The 17,737-nt window shown below is 43.6% G+C and overlaps 1 protein-coding gene across 1 annotated transcript in view; it reads left to right on the top strand.

Moving 5' to 3' along the window:
• Window positions 1-17,737, top strand: part of Vtcn1 (V-set domain containing T cell activation inhibitor 1) — an 83,905-nt gene that overhangs the window by 31,545 nt on the left and 34,623 nt on the right. The window lies entirely within an intron of this gene.

Raw genomic sequence — 17,737 nt, 5'->3', positions numbered from 1 at the left:
TAGGTGGATGGGTGGGTAGAGGGAGCACCCTCTCAGAGACAAGGGAAGGGGGAATGGGGTGAATAACTCTTGGAGGGGGAACCAGGAAGAGGGGCAACATTTGGAATGTAAATAAATAACACATTTTTAAACAATTAAAAAAAATAAAAACAATTTTAAAAAATCAAACTAAAAACAGATTTTTATATATATATTGTCATATAATAGATGAATATATTATATATGTATACATTACATAGCAATATGTATATATGTCAATATGTGTATATATGTCAATATGTGTATATATATATTTTTTTATATTCATCTATTATATATGTAGTTAGTTTCTTTTAGCTTCTAGTTTTCATGATCTTAATTTTCTAAATAAGTTCATTACATTTTCCCTTTTGCCTTCAGTCCCTTGCTATGTGCTGTTTGGGGACATTGCCCTGATTTTCTGAGGCTAGGAGAGCATGCTCAGTTGGCTTCTGCTTACGTTTTACTGAGAGATGCTTCCTTCAGTGCGTTCCTCAAACCTTGGGTTCCCAGATAGCCACACTTCATCTGTGGTTTGCTCCTCACACCATCCACTATGTCTGAGGAAGACTCTGGGTGGCCATGGAGGCTGTTTCTACCTTGGCTAGAGGAATAAATGGTACTTCTAACCTCTTATGGCTGCCTGTAGGAGTCTCTCTGATGGACACAAAGCTTCGCTGATGGGTACTACATTTTTTCTATCTCGTAATAGTGTCCAGAATACTCATGCATGTTGCAGGCACACTTCATATCATACACACCCCTTTCTCTCAGCACTTGAATGGCATTCCATCATCTTCCTGGTTTCCTTTGTTACTTTCGAAAGTAAGCTATAGGTCCAGTAGACATTCATTTCTAGGTGACCTGTCAATCCTTACTGTGCATAATCTTTTGGGTCTTCCTGGGTTTTTTTTGTTTTTTTTGTTTTTTCCAGTTTTCACTGTGGAAGTCTCCTGCTACAGTTTTCTTTTTCCCACTGGAGTCATCGAGCTTCTTGCTCTCGAAGACTTGTGATCTCCCATAAACATGGAACGAGATCAATCTTGCCTCATCTCTCCTTTTGCCTTCTGCCCTGCACTAGACATAGAATTTCCCATTCTGGTCTTTATGTATCTCTTCCTAACTTTGCTCTCTTGAGTTCTATGTATGTATCATATTGTGTGAGATTTCTTCAGCTCTGAGCCCTGCTTAGCTAATTCTCTTTTCTAGATGTGTCTATTCTATTCCTCAGCCTGACAGAAGTTTTGATTGTTTTGTTTTGTTTGTTTGTTTTGTGTTTTTCTGGGTTTGTTTTGGTTCTGTTTTTGTTTGTTTGTTTTTGTGACAAGGTTTCTCTGTGTAGCTGTGTAGCTCTGGCTGTCCTGGAACTCGCTCTGTAGACCCAGCTGTTCTCGAACTCAGAGATCTGCCTGCCTCTGCCTCCTGAGTGCTGGATTAAAGGTGTGTGCCATTATCACGGAGCTTACTGATTGTTTGTTTTTGTTTGTTTGGGGGTTGACTTGGTTTTTAAATATCTGTTAAGATTTTTTTCCCCATAATCTACCTGGTCAGTTGGTGTTTGTTTGTTTACTTATTTTAACATATTACATAGGCTTATTTTATATTTTCCATCTAATAATTTTTGGACCCAAAGTCTTGATTTAAAATCCAGTCTTTGTTTCCATCAATTCCTATGCATAGTAGTGTTTTCCTTGTGCATTTTCTGACTTAACATTATTATAAACTTCTACTGTGAGAATTTTAATCAGCTGAAATTCTTCGAAGGTCTGGGCTAAAAAGTGTGTTTCTTCTGAGAACATTTGCCTTTGCTACTGTTATGCATTAGAGCACTGGCAACCCGGCCCTTTAGAGCTGGTTGTTGGTTTAGGATTCTTTGAGACTGGAGGCTTCATAGATGCATGTCTCAAATAAGGCGGCTGCATCTGGTGACCGGTTCTCACTTAGACAAGTTCCTGGACTTCTTTGGCCCTCATGTTTGTCTCTGATGTTTCTAACATTCGGAGACACAGGGACAGCTGTGGCAGTTAGCACCCTCTTGTTGATCTGAATTCATGATTTTGCTTCATTCTTAGCCTCCGTGTCTTCTTCTCTTTCCAGCAAAGCCATGTACTCACATTTATGCATGTGTGGTTTAGTTTGGTTTTTCATTTATTTATTTACTGTGCATTGGTGTTTTTACCTGCATGCATGTGTGAGAGTATCAAGGTCTCTTGGAAGTGGAGTTACAGACAGTTCTGAGCTGCCATGTGGGTTCTGGATTTGAACTCAGGACCTCTGGAAAGGCAGACAGTGCTATTAACCACTGAGCCATTTCTCCAGTCCCTAGTTTGTTTCGTTCAAGTCAGCATTTGGAATACATTTTAGTTAGATGGTTGATTTTTTCTTAAAGGATATTTAGTTTTCCTTATAATTGTAAACTTAGCTTACATCTCCTCCAATGTTTCTTTTCTCTTGAGGGAGAACTTCTGTTTGTGCCTCATTTCTGGAAGAAAGTGTTCAAGAAGACTCAGTTTTAACAAGCAATCACCCGCCACTATTACTGGCTCCATTCGTGATCAGAGCCAACTGGGTTTCTCTTATTCCAGTGTTCCAGAACATTTTGTTATGATTCATAGCATCGGCAAGATTTCACTTCACAGTCTTAAAAACTACCGTGTTCCTTTATAGAGAAAGACGAGTGATAATTTCTACCATAAATGGCTCCAAAAGTTCAGAATGGTTTCGTTTCCCATAGTAGCACAGTATGAATATTTATTAATCCAATGTGCTTAGGAAACCATGTGTTAGACACTCTGAAGGAAACTGTCTGCAAGGCAGAACCTTTATTTAACAAGCATTATAAAATCATCCTTAAATTATTAAATGCTGTGCTCCACGGACCTGAATATCAGTATGAACACGGGTATAGCGGCAAGAAACAGCTGTGTATATTGAAGGGCCCAAAGTAATTCATAAGGGTTGGAGCATAGAGATGGGGAGCCATCCATGTAAACTCTTGAATTTATATATGTGTGAATCTTTTAAACACTTAGGAGTGGCATACATTCCCTACTTTCTATGGTCTAATCAATAATTTTATACTTAAAACAAATCCTTTTTTCAAGGTAAATCAAGGTATTTGAATGCGCAGACATTTTTAACTGATAAAAGGAAAAGTTTTAATTTCATGATAGCCCTGTGCCTGGGTCTATGCCAGGAAGTTGGCTGCAGTAGACCAAGGTGGCCCCAAAATTAAGAAGTAGAATTTGAGGCTATATGTGGGAGGAGTATAGGTAGACACAGGGCCTTCTGGCATACAGTTTCAGGCTTGGAGTTGCTACCAAGAGGGATCTATAGGAGAAAGTTAAATCCCAGAAGTTAGCCTAAGGAAATGGAAAGTGGCAAAATGAGAAAACCTAACTTCATGAGGCAAGTTCTAGGTTAGCCTGGCCCCAGGAAGAGGGAGAGACAAGATCCCATGCTGGCAGCTCAGGGAAATTTCTATATGTTTCTTACAGGTGGTCAGGCCCACCAAAGGGGTCAACCTAAGGTCGGCTGTTGATCCTTGGTGTGATTAAGCAAGGGTCATTAGGGAAGTCCCAGAGTACAAAGGGAGCAATCCAAGGACACAGGGTACTCCCAGGGGCTGTCTGCCTATGGTGATTGTGGCTCCAGGAGACTGGGATGGGTCTGGCAGCCTGATCTTACACCTGGATTCTCACAAGCTTATAAGGCCATATCTGCAGGACTGTGCCCAACTCTCAAATATGAGAATGTAGGTCTCAGCAACTAAGGGTGGGCACTGAGAAGACTTCCTTTTGGAAGGCTGAATAATATATTCCCTGTTTGGGCTGAAGAGATGGCTCAGTGGTTCAGAGCACTGGCTACTATTCCCAGGTTCGATTCCCAGCACCCACATGGCAGCTCACAACTCTCTGTAACTCCAGTTCCAGAGGATCTGGCCCCCTTAAACAGACATTCATGAAGGTAAAAAAAAATATCAATGCACATAAAAAATAATTAAATCTTAAGTTTTGACTTCCTGTTGGCTTCTAGCATGCGTCTGTTCTCATGGAAGACATTCTGATATGCCTGACATAGTGAATGATAGCAGCCTCAGCATGGACAGAACCTGACACTAGTGTGTCCTGTTTCATAGCTTAGAGGAACCAGACGGCTAAGACAGGGGTGAGGGTTTGGGGGATATGTGACATGGCAGAGAAAAGCTCCAGTGAGACAGATGAGCTTTGTCCCCAGCTTTATTAATGAGCAAATGATGAACTGACTCCTGGGGCAAGGTTCTCTGAGAGGTGACCTGCCCACATACTTCTGTGTCTTTTGCAGTGACAGGCCTGGGTTCCCAGGAGGCAAGAGGAGGGATGGGAAGTCAAAAGAGCCACTGTGGCTTTAGGATGTTGCAAAGTTAACCTCGATTATAGATCACTGGCCATACGTCTGCCTGAGACCCAGACCACAGGGACTTACACCTCGATGGGGTGGGCTAAATGGAACTCTGCTCTCTTTAGAAGGGCAGCCCTCTCCTTCCTCTCTCCTGTCTCCACCCCTGGGCACTTAAGGGTGCCCTAGCGCCTGCCCTGCCTGTCTGCTCTCTCACAGGTCGAGGCTTCTGAGGTCCACCCCTACCCCAACCTGAATTCATGAGGGCAGCTATGGGCTGGCTACCCAGGCAGGTGCCTGAGGCTGAGACAGACTTTGGATGGCTTTTGAAAATCCACACGGAGGTTGATGGCTCTTCTAAGCAGAAAAAGAGCAAAAGGAGGCAGTGAACAAACTGGTCTGGTGAGGTGGCAGGTTCCAGGAGAGAAAGAAGAGGAAAAGAGCTTGGGGCATTTAAAAATGGATTTAAACTCTAGCCTCAGTTTAAACTTGGAGATAGTGGAAGGGATAAAAAATAAACATTAATTTTACATTTTAGCCATAACAGCTAATATTTAAACATTAGCAGGCTTAAGTTGTTTATCTGGCTCTTCTCGACAACCCTGTGGAGGAAGTTTTAGATGTGGCATGGGTATTGGAGGACCGCATGGCTCAACTCTACATCTTGGGCTCTTGGGAGCCTCAGTTAGGAAGAAAGCTAGCTCTCTTGAAGGGTTGCCAGAGGAGAGGCATAGCAGTACCCTCCCCCTGTTTCTTCAGTTCCAGCCATGGTAGCCCAGCCAAACCATGCTCCTGCCTACACTCGTGGCTGAGCCAAGGAACAAATAAGATGAAAAGGGCAAGGTGACCTGTGGAGGGACTGTGAGCAAACAGCAGACCTTCCAGGATGACCACTTGCTTGGTCAGGAGAAGCTTGGGAGTATGGTATATGCACCTCTCTCCTAACCCTGTTGGGAGAACTTACAGTTAGGAGGCTGCTTGGTTCTGACAGCATACATTGCTTATCGGCTAGCTGGCCTTCCCAACAGTACTGGTCCTTCTTCAAGGGAGGGTCATAAAATATCTGAACTGTTTGTTTTTAAGCACAATGGAGTCAGTTATACTGCTGAAGGGATCTTCTGGAATGTTCCACCCCTTCCCCTGCATTGAGAACAGGAAATACAGGAAGGACTAGAGCTTGCATTGCCTTTTGTCTGTCTCTGGTTGTGTGGTAGAAACTACCAGGACAATGACATGTGTGCTTCACGGCAATCAGGGGGCAGTTGCAAATAGAACTGGCCTACCAAAGAAAAGGATGGGTCTACTGCCAACTCAAATATTGTCTAGGGATAGGTATCTGCTTATTACTATTCTGGAATTTTCCATCTGCTACTCCCTTCTCAGGATTCCTTTCACAGTCCCAGACAAAAGACACCTGCCAAGCAAGATGAAGGCTGTTCTCAGCCTGTATATAACTGTGTATCCTTCCAAATGGTTATAACTGTGCAGAACACATGACTGGCAAGTGTTTACAGAACACTAGGCTTACAGACAGTAGCTAAGGCTAAAGGTGATGGTGTCTTCTACCAATGTCTAATCTTGCTATCAGTTCCCAAGGAAGAGTGCTCAGGGACTTATTCCACATTAGACCTCTGCTTGCTTCCTGCATCACACAGTTGAGGGGGCTGAATGAGGTATCAGTTGTCACTGTTATAATAGGAACAGGAGTGTGAGGTATGTACAGAATATAGAACTGTGGCAAAGACAAGGTCAGAACCAATTCCGGGGACTATCAAATCACAAAATCACATAACGATATAAATGGACATTCAGAATTTTGTTTTTTTATCTGATGTTACAAAGCCACCTTTGCAAGTGCATCTAGTGATGAGGTGCTGCCATCTCAGGCCAGGCCAGGGAGCTCTGTATGGGTCTTAATCTGTCCCTCAGAGCTGTCACCTTGGGGCTTTGTTTCTTCCAGAGTCACGGAGAACAAGCCCGCATAGCATCTTTCAAAGACTAAAATGATCACAACTTGGATTTACTCTCCTTTAAATTAATTCAGTTCTCTTCCTTCTTCAAAAAAATATGTCTTCTAATGGGACCGTGTATGTGAAAGATTTCTAGCTGCCAGGAGGATAAAGGTTAAAGACTAAAAAAGAGAAGCCAGGGAAGCTGGCTACAAATACCCCACAATGCCCAGGATTGTAGCTCCCCCCAACCCCCAGCAACAAAAACTTACCCAGCCCAAGTTATCCATAGTGCCAAGGGTGGGAAATGCCATTCTAACTACATGTGCCAATCAGAGTTCTTAAGTATGTGCCAAAAATGTGCCCAGAGTGTCAGCAAGCGTTGCTACATTTATTTTAAACTAGCCTAAGATTCTGGCAGCTTTTAGTTGCAGCTAGTTAGAGCACTGTTTATCTTGTTGCTGACCCACAGCTGACACCCATAGGGCCTGCATGCTCACTTTTTATCATGGCTGGCACCCTTCCCCAGGAGCCCGGAGGCTACCTTGAAATCTTTTCCAGCATAATATTCTGGGCCAGCACTACCCATCATTCAGATAGTTGTTGGCATGCAAAGTGAAATCCGTTTTCTGGCCATGTCTCCCTCCCTAGATTTGTGATGTTGGGAGCCAAGTCACGATGAAATCACGGGGCCTGTGCATCCGAGCACCCCACCATACTGTGCTGTGATTCTTAAGGAAAGCTAGAGGGAACAGAGAACCCATAAATGAGCAGAAGTCAAGTCTCATGCATGCTATTGCCTAAAATTACCTTGCTAAACACAAAACCTGGCCAGCCACCACCATTAAAGCAATGTGGACAGGCTACATGGGATGTCTTTCATTTTCCACGCAGACTCCCCAAGTCCCATGTTACAGAGCCTTCTCATCCAGGTCCATGACCTTTCACTCACTGTTCTCAGTCCCATTTTCAGTTTTCTGAATCAAAGCTTGATCTAGTCTTCACCATTAGGAAGCCAACACTGTACACCCTGGATTCCTCAGTGCTGGGGAGGAAACGTAGGTTCCTCATCAGGGCTCAGAAGCTTCAAGCTGGTATGCATCAATACCTAGAATATGGTTGGGTCCCCACCCCTCCCTCTTGAAGCTCAATGCTTTGTTCTGCTTGGTGCTTTAAAAGCGTTGTCTTTTGGGATTCTGGAAGGTTCTAGAATAACTGCTCCCTGTGCAGATACAGAAAGTTGTATCTCAGAATGTATGTCACGTTCCTCACAGAAAATGGCGCAGGGTTTGTGTATTGTATACCCATCTTTTCAGACATTTGAGACAAATTTGTAGACTATGTATGTCACTATGTATTTGCTGCCTAATACAATGTGACTGACTGACTGACTGCCTTGTAAGTAGATGTTATATTCTGCTTTTCGGCACAGACACACGTTCCTGAGTGTGTTGATGCTCAAGTAGTTCAGTGCCGAGCCTCAGGAGTCGCGGTTATGGAAGGACCATTGCTATGCCTTCCTCATGCTAATGAGGAAGTCAAAGCAATGTTCTCAACTTGATTTACTCGGTCTCCTTCATCTATTATTTTAAAGTGGAGTTGTTCAGATCGATTACATTTGCCAACCTAACCTGGCTTTCAGAGGTCTAAACACTTTCAGTTATGCAAGTGGAGCTAAGCTGATGACCCGTGAGGAATGTAGTGTCTGTAGGCTTGGGGAGGAGACAGGAACCATTCATACTGGAATAAAACAAAGAACACATCAAGGTCTCTACATGAGATATAGCAGCTTCAAAAAGCCCTTCTTTCTGCAAAAGAAGCTTATGAAGCTGTGCAGGGGTGGCAACCAGGGAGACGTCCAAGCTGTGGCCACCTTCCATATGGGTCATTCTTTCAAATAGCCAAAGGCACAGGCTTGTTAGCCAGAATCCCCAGGCCTGAAACCTAACATACTCATAGCTGTGAATGTGCAATCTGTTCCTTAACTTGAGACTCAGTTAAGAAAAGAAAGGGTGGTGAGGGTGATGCCTGCCATATAAGGTTATTGTTAGGATTGAACAACAACCTGTGCATAGAACATTGAGCACAGAACACAACACAGAGCTAAGGCAGGGATGAGGGCAAAGGGGATCCCTGATTCACTGCTGGTGGCAACAAAAACTAATGCATTCCCTGTGGGAACCCAGCATGGAGGCTGCTCACAAAACTGGAAACAGAGTTGCATATGGCCCAGCTGTACCACTGCTGGGGATACACCCAAACGACTTTCAGATCTACGACAGAGATGCACGCGTCCCCGTGTGTTAAAACTATTCAAAATAGCTGATATCTGGAACCAGCTTAGATGTCTATCAACAAGACTTTGAGGGAAATCTCGTTTATATACACAATGGATTTTGTTCAGCCATAAAGGAAAGTAGATGGGAGTGATTATGTTAAGCACGGCATCCCAGAATCAGAGAGACAATTACGACATGCTTCTCTAGATGCTAAGCTTTATGTGTGTGCATATAAATGGATGGGTATGGATGGAAGTGTACGTCATAAAACTAGAAAGAGGTCCGTGTAGGGAAGGAACTATAAAGGTTTGGGGAGGGATGATAATAGAATATACATGACAGGAAAGCAGAAAGGCATGCGGGAAGAGAGAACAGTAGCCAAAGGGAAGCAAGGGGCTGGGGAAGGGCAAAAACAACTTGAAAGAGAACGGGCTTGTTTCAGCTCATGTTCAGGGCCGCACATCGCACAGAGAAGGAAAAAGTGACTGAGACTGAATCACTTTGAGCATCAGGAAACAGAGGGTGATGAATGCACCCTGCTACTCAACTCACTTTCTCCTTTTAAATTCAGGCTAGTATTCCAGCCTAGGGAATGGAGCTGCCCAGTATGGGCAGGCCTTCCCACGCCCGTTATCCATATCAGGATACTCCTTCACCAGCATGCAGAGGCCACCTCCCAGGCAACTCTAGACCTCATCAAACAGACAATGGAGCTTCACTAGAATAGTACACAATGATATAATGAAGCCCAGTTATTTGTGTGCTAATTTAGAAACTAGTCTTAAGACCAAGAGCTCTGATGTAATGAAACTTTTATCCTTCCGAGATAGGGGGGTCTCTCTCCTAGTTTGTATCTTAATATTTGCAGCATTATGGTCTGCCGTAAAATGTGTTTCTAGAACATGAGTAAGCTCTTTTGTAATTAGAAAGCAGGGGATTGGTGACAGTATTATGTGAAAGCCGTATTGCTTCACGCAGATTTATTCCCAATGCAAGAAAAGCTGAAATAGAAAAATAACCACGGCAGTGGGAAAGGCTCTGCATGGCTTTCCATTTCATTTTCTCTTTAATTTCGAATGAATGCCTGCGATTGAAACCGCCTCCCTGGAGATGTGCACCCCGCTGACGACCCCAGTCTCACAAGATGATGGCTCACTTCTTCTGTGTATTTTACTCCTCGGGGCCTCCACTGGCTCCCAGTGCCGAGCCTGCCAAGCCGAAAGCCTGGGTACCTGCTCCATTATGCTGTGCATATTTAATCCTGTTGGAAGCACCGTCCAGTCCTAATAGGCTGCCTATTTCAGCTTCCAGCTCACTGACTCCGATTTGGGTTACTGTTTCTGATGATGGACCAATTACAAAGTCGCCTGAGTTTTGAGTGGTGCGCCCTTTGCCCTACTTTCCCTCCATAAGCCTCATTACCTTTATTGCAGAATGTGAGATTTTTCAGGAATTCATGCAAGATATTTGAACAAATGCCCATTTTCTTTTAAGTCCTGTGGAAGGCAGCAACTGTAGGATCAAAGACAAGGGAAGCAACTAAACAGGGGGTCCGGGGCAGGGCAGGTGCTGCAAAGCTGGCCCCTCCCTGGAAGGCTTCAGTTCTGCAATTCTAAAAGCACCGTCCAGCCAGGCACTGAAGTGAGGAGCCAAGGTCCTAACCCCATCTTCCTGACCAAAATGGCACCTTTTCTATGTGTTTCCACCTCGGACAGACTCTGCATAGTAACGTGGGTTATTTAAATATATTTCTGAGTGAATTTTTTCTCTTCAGTTTCTGGAAATGTGCTTATAAATTCTTTTTTATTTTCTGTGTTTCCTACCTCCGTGGAATTCCTGTGGAAATTTGATTTTTTTTAAAACCAAAGCATTCATCACATTCTGAATCTTATTAAAATTTGTGTGTGTGTGTGTGTGTGTGTGTGTGTATGTGTGAGTGTGTGTGTGTATATGTGTGTCCATGAGCACTCGAGTGTTTCTGTGGGAGTATGTGTGTGTTAGAATTCAGTGTCAGGCAGAAGGCATAAGAAAGAGGTAAAAGAATTTACCCAGCACATGAAAAGACAGAGGGAGAATATATCGAAATACACTGCAAAGAGGCAGCAGGCAAGCTTCTAGGGAGAGGGGACTGCCAGGCAGAAAGACGGTGAAGCTACTTAATCTTCATCTTATGCGTCAATCCTCCTGGGTAGCTAGCCAGGCTGGCTTCTCACTATTTTGTTAAGTGGTAAGTTTCATAGGGTCATTAGGAGTTAGGCCCTGGTGTCTGAACAAGACACCAGAAACCATTAAGGTCAGGCTGGAAGAACCTGCCCTGGTTGATAAAGTGAGACTTTAGTTTTTTCCTTTGGGCCTTTGTCTTCACATTTTCTTTAACCTCGAACTCTCCGTGAGGGCAGGAGCTCTGTTTACCTCAGCTCTGTCTTTTATCCATCTTTCTGAATGCTACAGCTTTCACATAGTGAATATATGTAATAAATATTTAATAAATTGAGCTGGGTGGTGGCAGCACACACCTTTATTCCCAGCAACCAGGAGGCAGAAGCAGATGAATCTCTGTGAGTTCAAGGCCAGCCCAGTCTACAGAGCAAGTTCCAAGGACAGTCAGGGCTGCCTTGAAAAACCACAAGGAAAAAACAAAATTAATAAATCATCAAGTTGCCCCAAAATATTGATTTTCATGTGGGCCCCTTTTTAAAGAATGTCTAACAAAAATGTAATGTTAATTCTAACATACAGGTTAGAAGACAGATTTGTAGGGTCTTTTTTTTTAAATTATTTCTTCTTATTTTACGGGCGTAAGTGTTTTGCCTGCATGTATAGCTGTGCACCATGTGCACGCAGAAGCCAGAAGAGGGCACTAGATCCTTGGGAACTGGAATTATGGGTGATTGTGAGCAGCCACGTGGGTGCTGGCAACAGAATGAGGGTCTTCTAGGTGTTCATAACCACTGAGCCATCTGTCCTGTCTCTAGAACATGGAGTTTTACACTAACGTTTTTCCAGTGTTGTTTCTGGAAACTATTCCGGCAGAGTAAAAAACCAGAAAATAAGGTAAGAACAGCTCCAATAAAACTTTTTTGTCCGTGCCTTCCCACCACACCCCTGCGGTGCTCAAACCCAACAGCCTTAAGCCCACTTGCTTCTTATTCCACACACTAAGAACACTCTGCCCCAGCAAGGGTCCCCAAGACAGTTTAGGTAAGGCCACTAATAAAATCCTACTGAACTAGAATACCAGTGAAGACTGGAGGCTAGCATGGGATTGGATATGCACCACAGGTATACACCAAATGCCCCATTCATGGGAGGCAAGGGAAGATAAGGGAAGTGGCTGTCTATGGCAGATAGAAACCCATTTCCCAGATTCCCCAGAAATGGTGCATGCAAGCCTCTATCTCTCTGCCAGAAATCCTATGTTTGGCCTGAGCTGAACCCACGCTGTCATTTGGGGACATTAGTCGGGGCTGGAGCTTCCCTTTGGCCTCAGACACCTTTCTCCACCAGTAGCATGCTTGTGAGACTTGACACCAGTCTTCCACTTTTACCACTGGTTTAATTAAGCAGAGGAAGTGTGATGTATGTGCACAGCTCTTTTAAAAAGCTTATGTGCAACATCAATATGTATTGTAGGATACACAGAATTACCTGGAGGATGACTGAGATTAAAAAGACAGTAGACTTCATTCATTACAAAATGGGTGGCTGTCTTAGGGTTTCTATTGTTGCGATGAAACACCAGGACCAAGAAGCAAGTTGGAAAGGGAAGATCTGTTTGTTTCCACATTGCTGTTCATCACCAAAGGAAGTCAGGACAGGAACTGAAGCAGGGCAGGAATCTGGAGGTAGGAGCTGATGCAGAGGCCATAGGAGGTACTGCTTACTGGCTCATTTCCCATGGCTTGTTCAGCCTGCTTTCTTACAGAACCCATAACGGGCTGGGCTCTCACCCCCATGGATCACTAATTGAGTAAATACCTTACAGCTGGATCTCATGGAGGCATTTCCTCAGCTGAGGCTTTTTTCTTTCTGATGACACACAGAAATGTTGTATCAAGTTGACACACAAAACAAGCCAGTACAGTGGGCTAAGGAGAAATGTATTTTTTTAATTAACAAGCAACAGATTTAGCTGGGCTGTGCTGACAGTTCCTGCTTCTCTTTCCAAGACTCTGGAGGCTGATGGATTTCCAAAGAGACTACAAGTTTAGAAAGAGAAAACAGAAACAAAATTGCAGGTGACTCCTCAGACAGAGCACTTGTAGACAGACAGATGGCAAGGTCCTGTGATGTTCAGGGACACGTGTAGGTCTGGGGCAATGGGGATGGGCTCAGCTCCTTTAACTGAAATACACAACCTCCATCCCTACCTCTACTGGCTAGTTTTGTGTCAACTTGACACAGGTTGGAGTTATCACAGAGAAAGGAGCTTCAGGTGAGGAAATGCCTCCATGAGATCCAGCTGTAAGGCATTTTCCCAATTAGTGATGAAGAGGGGGGGGAGGCCATCTCTGGGCTAGTAGTCTTAGGTTCTATAAGAAAGCAAGCTGAGCAAGCCATGGGAAGCAAGCCAGTAAGTAACATCCTTCCATGGCCTCTGCATCAGCTCCTGCTTCCTGACCTGCAGTATGGAAGTGTAAGCTGAAAAAACCCTTTCCTCCCCAACTTGCTTCTTGGTTATGATGTTTGTGCAGGAATAGAAACCCTGACTAAGACACCACCCCTACCCCTGAGTGAGCATTCCAGTTTCATTCTGTTGCTGTAATAAAGCACACTGATCAACAGCAACTTAGGGGAGAAAAGGGTTTGTTTCAGCTTCCTGTTATAGTCCATCATTGAGGAATGACAGGGTCGAAACTCAAGCAAGAACTTGAAGTAGAAACCATGAGAAAATGCTGTTTACTATACGGCTCACTCAGGTTCATATTTAGCTAGCTTATTTATATGGCCTAGGGAATGGTACTGCCCACAGAGGGCTAGACCCTCCTACATCAATTAATCAATGCAGACCCTCACAAACATGTGTACAGGCCAAGCTGATCTGAATTCCTCAGCTGGGACGCCCTTCTCAGAAGACTCCAGGCTGTGTGAAGCTAATAGCGAAAGCTAATTAGACAGTGAGTGTGCAGGACTCAACTCACTGGCTGCTGTCCAGCTGCTTCTGAACTTTTCAGAATGGATAAAATACAATCTTAAACATGAAGTGATAGGACTGGAGAGAGCTCAGAAGGTAAGTGTGTGCACTGCTCTTGCCACAGGCCCAAGTTTAGTTCCCATCACCCACAGCTGCCTATAGCTCCAGTTCTAGGAGGATCTAAAACAGTCCTCTCACCAACTCAAGCACTGACTGTACTCACATATATATACACATATGTATGTGTTCACACGTATAACTCAATACTAATAAATAATAAAATAACAAAATTCAAAAGAATGGACTTATAGCAAATAGCTACACATAAAAATTATTTGTAGCAATAAGTAATGTGTGGATAGTCCTTTGGATATTGTGAACTATCAACAGTTTGGTCCCAAAACAATGCTTTTGTTAGTTAGTTAGTTAGGGAAGTTAGTTAGTTAGGGAAGTTAGTTAGTTAGGAAGTTTGTTCGTTTGTTAGTTAGGGAAGACATAGGAAAGTGACACAAAACGGGTGGTTTATACAACAGTAAGTGTGCTGCCTCACAGTCCAGACTGCTAGGTTAGTTACCTCCTCCTGTCTGCCCTGGACCCTGGAGACTGACAGCCTGATTTCCTCAGTTTATACATCTCTGCCTTCACCTTCATCTGGCGTTCTCCGTGTGTGTGTGTGTGTGTGTGTGTGTGTGTGCTTTTGCAATTTTGTTATTTTTAACTTAATTTACTTTTTGAAACTGTCTCATCATGTTGCCTACACTGGTTTTGAGTTCCTGGGCAAAAACGGGTCCTTCTTGCTTCAGCCTCTGGACCAGTCGGGATCATAGGTATACACAATGCTGCCAGCTGAAATTCTCCTTTGTGTAAGGACATCCACCCCAATTTTATCTCATTTGAATTCATCACATCTGCAATGGCCCCATTTGTAAGAGTGTCACATTCTGTGGTACCAGCCTAAGGAGTTGGGGATGGGTAAATATATTCAAACTACGACATGTTTCTAGTAAGCAGAGCAAATGGAAGATTGCTCATGTCCCATCTTATAAAGAAACGAGGCTCAGAAGGTGATCAGATAGTCAAAGGAAGGGAAACGCCTTCACAAAGGCAAGTGTTACACCACAAGGTCCTTCTCACTTTCAGTTTGATGAATTATTCTCAGGCCTGGTGAGTAAGGGACAGAGAGGGGAAGCCGTCACTGAGATCTTATGGGAACAGGTTAGCAGGTGCCCTGTTTTTAAGAGTACCTCTTAACTGCCCATGGCTGAACCTCAGCAGTGCTTGCACTCCAAGGCAACTGTGAACTCACAGGTTTCCTTGCAAGTCAGCTCTCTGTGATGGGCCTATCCTGAGCCAAAGGGAGGCAGGTACAATGAGCCCATTCAGGATACAAAGTATCAAGCTGTGTGTATCCTTTCTCCAGCTATAACATTCTTTGCTTCCCTGGGCTCTTTTGTCCTGCCTGTTGAATAACCGCAGTGTGGGTGTGAGGCTTGTGTGAGTCACCTGCGGCTGCGTACCCACTCACTCCTGATGCTATCCATGGCAGGACAGGCAGCAGAGGGCGAGCCTCTCAGAAATGGCTTTTCCAATGCACCCCTGACCTGTGCCTTTTGTTCTGCCCTGGTCAAACCCACATGGGCGAGAGTGCTTGGTCCTGGCTGCAGGTCATTAAGAGAAAGCCTATTTCATCGTTCAAGCACGGTGGGCCTTGATGAGCAGACAGTCTATGGTTTAGAGCTTTATTGTAGAAAGGCAGGAAGAAAGAGAGAAGGTAGAAAGAGAGAGGGACAGGCCATAGCCACGTGGAGAGAGGGGGGAAGGGAAAGAGAGAAGGAGGGCTAGAAAGTAAGAAAGGTGAGGGCTTAAAGAGAGCAAGGAGGGGCCAAGCAGCCCCTCTTATAGTGGGCTGGGCTATCTTGCTGTTGCCAGGTAACTGTGGGGCGGAGCATACCTGGCTATAGTCAGGTAACTGTGGGGGTGGAGTCTAGCCAGAATGCCAGAAGCTTAGGACATTGCCTGACTGAGTCACAGAATTATGGACTGGCACCTGATTCTGGGAACATGGCTCGCCTTTCCGTTCCTTGTAGATTTCTCTATTGGGTCACCAGAGCGTGCCCCATTCAACCAAAATAGGCTGCCTACCACAGTCCCACTGACAACCACTGCTTAAGTATATAAGAAGGACATTTTTCCCCACACCTACCACCTACCTCCACTCTGATGATCACTAGACAACGTAACTGAGTGCAGATCTGAGAGACAGAGTCTAACCTTGGCTCTGCCACTTGCTAAGTGACTTTGAGGAAGATGCATAATCGCCATGTCACTCATGAAGTAGAGGCAATGCACATGAAGTCATTGGCTAGGGGGATGATATAAGCTGTAAGTGGTATGTGGGACAACTTGTCTATCACACAATTCAAGCAGACAGTGAGTGGAAACAACACCCTCTCATCTAGCATTTTCTTTCTCAAGTGTCATTTGTTAATCTGTTAATTAACAGTTGTCAGAATTCATGTCAAAAATCGAACAGTGTTTGTGTCTGGATGATGGAATTGTGGATAATTTTATTTTCTATTTTTAGTTGATTATTTAAGATTCTAAACTTTGTTTAGTAAATATATATAATATGTATATTATATACACACACACACACACATATATATATATATATATATATATATATATATATTAATTGTAGTGTTGGAGGTGGAACCTAAGGCCTTGAGCACACTAAATATGTGGGTTTTTTCAACTGAAAAACATTTTTTCATAAATACATTTTGATCATGATTTCTCCCCCTCCAATTTCTCCCAGATCCTTTGTACCCATCCAACTTTATGCTTTCCCTCTCTTAAAAAACAAGTAAAAACCCACAAAACCAAAAATGAGAACAATCAAAGACTAGTTAACAAAAACTGCCAAAACAAAGCAAAATGAAACAGAAAGTCCATAGAAAAACTGAGTTTGTCTTCTGCTGGGCATGCGCCCTGCCCTTCTGTGTGGTTTGTCCACCCAGTGAGACTCTATTAGAGAAAACTGATCTTTTCTTTCTGGTCAGAGATCAATTGCAGATAGCTTCTTGGTCAGGGTATTGAGGGGCGGGGGTTGGGTGGGAGGTGGGTATGTCCACTTTCCCCATTCAGTGCTGGCACTCCATCTGGCTTAAACCTGTTCAGGTCTTGTGTGTTTGTTATAATGTCCCTCTTTTGTCTCTAATTTTTATTCATTTGGATCTTCTCTCTGTGTAGTTTAGTTAATTTGGCTAAGGGTTTCTCAAAGAACTAGCCCTTAGTTTCTTTGATTCTCTGTGTTGTTTTTTGCTGTATGCTTCCATATGTCCCGTTCCATGGGTTTGCTGTGGGCTTCCTTCTGCTGTGTCCCATGGGTTTTGGGTAAGTTGTGGTTTTGTTCAGTCCTAAGAAGCTTTTACGTTCCTTCATTTCTGCATGGACCCATCTTATATTCATCAGTGAGTTGTTCAGTTGTCATGAGTTTATATATTTTCTACTGTTTCTATTGTTGATATCAAGCTTTTATCCATGGTGGTCAGATAGGGTGCAGGGAGTCGTTTCTATTTTCTTATATCTCTTGAGACACGCTTTGTATCCTAGTGTGTGGTCAGTTTTGGAGAGAGTCCTATGAGCTGCCAAGAAAGAAGTAAATCCACTAGACTAGTGTTTGTGGAGTTTTCTGCAGATGTCTGCTAGGTTTATTTAATACTGTAGTGACATACTTGAAGGCTCTAGAACAACAGAATAAATAACACCCCAAAAGGCTAGAGGGCAAGAAATAATCAAACCCAGGGCTGAAACAAACAAAAACAACACAAAGAATCGAAGAAACTAAGAGTTAGTTCTTTGAGAAAACCAAGAAGATTGAGAAACCCTTAGCCAAATCAACCAAAGGACACAGAGAGAAGATCCAAATGAATAAAAATTAGAGATGAAAGGGGACAACCCAACAAACACAGAGACTG

Source organism: Mus caroli, unplaced genomic scaffold (genome assembly GCF_978045245.1).
Source record: "Mus caroli unplaced genomic scaffold, Mus_caroli_1 scaffold_3, whole genome shotgun sequence".
In the NCBI taxonomy this organism is placed as follows: Eukaryota; Metazoa; Chordata; class Mammalia; order Rodentia; family Muridae; genus Mus; species Mus caroli.
The sequence above is the reverse complement of the archived record's forward strand: the minus strand, read 5'-3'. Positions and strand labels throughout refer to the sequence as shown.